Source organism: Pseudophryne corroboree, chromosome 3, assembly GCF_028390025.1.
Source record: "Pseudophryne corroboree isolate aPseCor3 chromosome 3, aPseCor3.hap2, whole genome shotgun sequence".
Taxonomy (NCBI): Eukaryota; Metazoa; Chordata; class Amphibia; order Anura; family Myobatrachidae; genus Pseudophryne; species Pseudophryne corroboree.
The window spans coordinates 575,414,381-575,419,771 of record NC_086446.1 but is presented as its reverse complement, the minus strand read 5'-3'; the positions used below and the strand labels follow the sequence as shown (position 1 = coordinate 575,419,771).

At 37.1% G+C, this 5,391-nt stretch overlaps 2 long non-coding RNA genes across 2 annotated transcripts; one reads left to right on the top strand and one right to left on the bottom strand.

Moving 5' to 3' along the window:
• Window positions 1-2,081: 2,081 nt before the first annotated feature.
• LOC135058037 (uncharacterized) lies at window positions 2,082-3,372 on the bottom strand. The gene is made up of 4 exons (XR_010244553.1): window positions 3,280-3,372; window positions 2,811-2,870; window positions 2,394-2,489; window positions 2,082-2,284 (listed from the first exon to the last, which is right to left on the bottom strand). It is a non-coding gene; the product is annotated as an uncharacterized LOC135058037 (long non-coding RNA).
• Window positions 3,373-4,544: 1,172 nt separating this feature from the next.
• On the top strand, window positions 4,545-5,014 carry LOC135058036 (uncharacterized). The gene is made up of 2 exons (XR_010244552.1): window positions 4,545-4,624; window positions 4,734-5,014. It is a non-coding gene; the product is annotated as an uncharacterized LOC135058036 (long non-coding RNA).
• The last annotated feature ends 377 nt before the right edge of the window (window positions 5,015-5,391 follow it).

Genomic DNA, 5,391 nt, shown 5'->3' with positions numbered 1-5,391 from the left:
CACTCACAGCAAACGGCTGTCAGCTGACACCCATAAACGCCCTCTTTCTGTCAATCACCTTGCGTTCGGCTGTGCGAATGGAATCTTTGTTAAATCCATCGCCCAGCATCAATCCTCTTTGTACCCATACAATGTGCCTGCGCATTGCGGAGTATATGCATGCGCAGTTTTGCCATTTTTTTACCTGATCTCTGCGCTGCGAAAATCGGCAGCGAGCAATCAACTCGGAATGACCCCCGATTTCCCCACTGTGAGCTACCGCATGTGCTGGCCTCCGATATCCCCCTTGTCTGCGTTTTTATTGTAACCGCTGAAGCGGAGAGGAGGGAGAAGCGGTCACATCTTCCACACACGCCGGAGTCGTCCATATTTATAGATATCTTATGCAGCCAAAAGAAATTATATTAGCAACCATATTATAGAAGTGAAGTTGGAACCAGAGGGAGTAAGCCGCAGATTGTGCACCCCCTGTGTATAAAGGGCACCAAACTTTCCACCACAGGTGCCAAACCTTCTATCTGGACGCAAACAGTCAGGAACAAAGCCTTTACATATACCCAATTCGGGCATCATCTCAGTATATGTTTTATGTTTTTTGTTGTATGTCATTTGTTTGTATGTTTACCGGTAATAGGCATAGTACCTTTTTAAGACCTTGACTAGATATAAGTTTTGCTATACCCTTTTAAAAATAAAAAATAAATACCATTCTTGTGATATTGTTTCTATTCGCTCTAGCTTGCGCTGGGGATATATATTTTTGTAATACAAAACAAAAATTGATCACGGATGCGCTAGCTATGAATAGTGGCCTATGAGAAAAGATGGTGCCTCACAAATTCACCACAATAATCACAACAGATATAGATATTTTTTCTCACAATGGCGCATATCATTTAAATGTTTCAAGAAAAGTCCTTACTCCAATTGACTGTGAGAATGGAAAAAGGTCCAAAATCCCTTTTGTCATGAAGTGGAATAATTCTCATCCATATGTAGTATAATTTCACAGCAGGTTCTCAATCTTCTCACACCTTCTTTGAACGCTTCTGGCTGCCTGTCACCTCTGCTCTGCCTGTTTCAGTGGTGCTGCATAACGTCATGATGTCACGCACGCTTTTTTAAGGAGTGTCCAGAGAAATGCAGGAGGGACCAGTCGTTTGAAGGGAGAGTTTCTGACGTCAGCTCCAGCCCCAATCATCACACTGGAAGATTAAATTCTGGCCTGTGCAGAGACTGCACAAACTTCTGTTTGTGCAACTCTCCTGCACACAGAGCCGGCCCTAGCTATAGGCAGACTAGGCAATTGCCTAGGGCATCTGCCTTTCCCTAGTTGTTGATTTAGCTATAATTTGCTAGTGAGGGGGGGGGGGGCGCCCGCTGTTCGCCGCTGTCGGCGTCTCTGCTCTTCCATTATTAGAGCAGAGCTGCCTGCGGTAGCGCCGGAGGATGGAGCGGGTGAGGGCGAAAAATTTACCTGGCTGTGCGTATGGCGTTTAACTGTTTTACGGCGCCGGCGCAGCGGCGCTACTCAGGGGCAGTGTGGGTATTCCAGCAGCGGCTGCTGCCGGGCTGCCCCTTACAAAGATGGCCGCCGCTCCGGGAGGAGGGCTACTGCGCATGTCCGGCCGCAGCAGCTCCTCCTCCCATGGTCCTTAGCGGAGTCAGTAAGACTCCGGGCACTGCGCCATCAATGAAGTTGGGAGGCCGAAGGGAGAGTGGGACTCAAGGCCAGCCGGGAGCAGCTGATTGCACCCTGACACCACCACCGCAAAGCAGCAAAAGTACAGCTGCTGACAGTAAGGCAGTGTTAATTCAGTGTCCACTCTGTCATTTTGCCAATATATATATATATATATATATATATATTACAAAACAAAAAATCAACCCTAATATCTTGCGCTATACCTCTAGTCTCAAACCAACAAGAAATACCCTCTGTCAGATAAGGTATTAAAAGTAGATTACAAATAGAAATGGATTCTCGTGGGAGCCAATATGCCTTTTGTATGACAATAATTAAAAGTTTTTATTGTACAGAAACAAACGATATTTATCCTAAGCGTTCGTTATTGACACAACCTTCTAAAAATTCATATAAAACAATATTACAATCTTATACATAAATTACAGTTGGATGTGAGGATTTTACAGCCAGGTGATCACAGTCAGAACTCGAAATGGATGTATCTCCAACCAGATGTTTGTGATAAGGACTTTGTTAACCAGACGTTGCAAAACCCAACGCGTTTCGTCCGTTAGGACTTCATCAGGGGTTTGGAATCTGGATAGTTACAAATGGAAATATATAAATCATATAGTCTTCATTAATAAGACATATTATTATCCAGGTAAGTATTCCATTGAAATCTATTGTGGATTAACATACATACCAGTTCTTATAGTAGGAGTGATTACCATTGATTAGAAAGGTTTAGAATATCCAATGATTACATCCAATCACATATTCAATTCGATAAATATAATATCTGAAACATTATCGTTATAATAATCAATAAACATTATCCTTATACAAATGATAAAAGGAAGAGGGAGGGAGAGTCAAAAGAAGAGAAAAGGGAGGGAAAGTCGAAAGAATATTATGAATGTCAATATAAATCAAATAGCTCCGTATTTATCCACATAATCAACATCAATTCAGCTGATGGAAATGATACAAAGGGAAGGGTCTACAAGTATCAGAAACTACCAATAGTTATAGAACACTCCAATTAAAGTCCACGTAAAACTTCAAATTCACAATATACACACAATTATATCCACATTACAACTCATTGTACAATACATACCTAGATAGACTTCAAAAAAAAATATATAAATTTGGTTGAAATTAGATGATGTTACGTTCCCTAAAAGGGATAAAGATAAATTAGTTTTTTGTCACTCAAATGATTGTTAATAGGAAATGTTCCTGTAACATCCTGTTTACCATTAAAATAACAGATGCTACCAACAAATCAGAGAAGATATAACAACAACTTCCTCAATTGATTATAAGAAACCATGCTGATGTCAGTATTTAATGTAAGGTATTTAAGGTGATTCAAATAGAAGAACTTTTTTATCCCAAACTAATTAATAAATGATGTCTTTAATCTAACATGCAATGGGGAGTGGTATATTCAATCAATCATTAGAGAGCCAATTAAGTTCACAGCTGTAATTTATAACCAGCAAGAAGAACTTTTTAACATCTGAAATACTAATCTTAACATCATATGGTATTTAATATTTGCACTAAATTAGTCTGGTTCTTACCTATTTTCAATCAAGAATGGTGGAACCTTATAGTCTACCTCTGTTTATACATGTCACCAAACAGAGAACTTAAGAAAATTTCAAATCCTGAACGAAGCTATTCCCTGTGGACAAGTAAATCTAAATCAGTATATTACAATCATACTAAAATTAAGTAGTTACTCTTAAATTAAGGAATCCATTCATCTAATAAATTTTCAAAAAGACCATCCAATAACTAAGTTCCAAATATACAATTATAGTACTCAAACTTACTTTTTACAGGAACAAGTGCAACCCCACTGAATCCCAACTACAGAATGAGAGGCAATATAAGGACATCGCTTTATAGCTCCCTTGATATTACATAACTTCCTGCTGGCTGATTAATTAATTTATTATTAGTTAGTGATGTGTTAAGACCTCATAGTACTATGTGGAATGCCATTCTTACTGGTTACCTAACAGATCCCCTAAATGATGTCTTTAATCTAACATGCAATGGGGAGTGGTATATTCAATCAATCATTAGAGAGCCAATTAAGTTCACAGCTGTAATTTATAACCAGCAAGAAGAACTTTTTAACATCTGAAATACTTAACCTCATATGGTATTCAATATTTGCACTAAATTAGTCTGGTTCTTACCTATTTTCAATCAAGAATGGTGGAACCTTATAGTCTACCTCTGTTTATACATGTCACCAAAAAGAGGACTTAGGAAAAATTTCAAATCCTGAATGATACTATTCCCTGTGGACAAGTAAAACTAAATCAGTATATTACAATCATATTAAAATTAAGTAGTTACTCTTCAATTAAGGAATCCATTCATCTAATAAATTTTCAAAAAGACCATCCAATAACTAAGTTCCAAATATACAATTATAGTACTCAAACTTACTTTTTACAGGAACAAGTGCAACCTCACTGAATACCAACTACAGAATGAGAGGCAATATAGGGGCATCCCTTTATAGCTCCCTTGATATTACATCACTTCCTGCTGGCTGATTAATTAATTTATTATTAGTTAGTAATGTGTTAAGACCTCATAGTACTATGTGGAATGCCATTCTTACTGGTTAACTAACATCAATTCTGCTTCCTGACATTATAAAAATAAGAGGGGACAAAATCTGAACGCTACATGCGTTCCACTCTCGCGTGCGTGTCAACGCACCGCACTTCCGGTTCCGGCGGAAGTACGCACCTTTTATCATTTGTATAAGGATAATGTTTATTGATTATTATAACGATAATGTTTCAGATATTATATTTATCGAATTGAATATGTGATTGGATGTAATCATTGGATATTCTAAACCTTTCTAATCAATGGTAATCACTCCTACTATAAGAACTGGTATGTATGTTAATCCACAATAGATTTCAATGGAATACTTACCTGGATAATAATATGTCTTATTAATGAAGACTATATGATTTATATATTTCCATTTGTAACTATCCAGATTCCAAACCCCTGATGAAGTCCTAACGGACGAAACGCGTTGGGTTTTGCAACGTCTGGTTAACAAAGTCCTTATCACAAACATCTGGTTGGAGATACATCCATTTCGAGTTCTGACTGTGATCACCTGGCTGTAAAATCCTCACATCAAACTGTAATTTATGTATAAGATTGTAATATTGTTTTATATGAATTTTTAGAAGGTTGTGTCAATAACGAACGCTTAGGATAAATATCGTTTGTTTCTGTACAATAAAAACTTTTAATTATTGTCATACAAAAGGCATATTGGCTCCCACGAGAATCCATTTCTATTTATATATATATATATATATATACATTATATATATATATATATATATATATATATATATATATATATATATATATATATAAATGGTGAAAACAAGCGCCCAAGAGTGTGATTTTTAAAATCAGGGAAAATGAAGGTATAGAGAAACGGATGATAAGGATCGGTTTAAAAACACTTATCTGGTAGGTAGAGACTTGACTCAAGCAGTACTCTTTTTGTGGATTAAGAACATGCGGATAAAACAGAAGAAAAGTAACATAGTGTGTACCGTTTATGTTACGTATTATGTTACTGCTTAGTTTCACAGGCCTAATTAGGGAACTAGCTTATTCCCACAGAATATAAA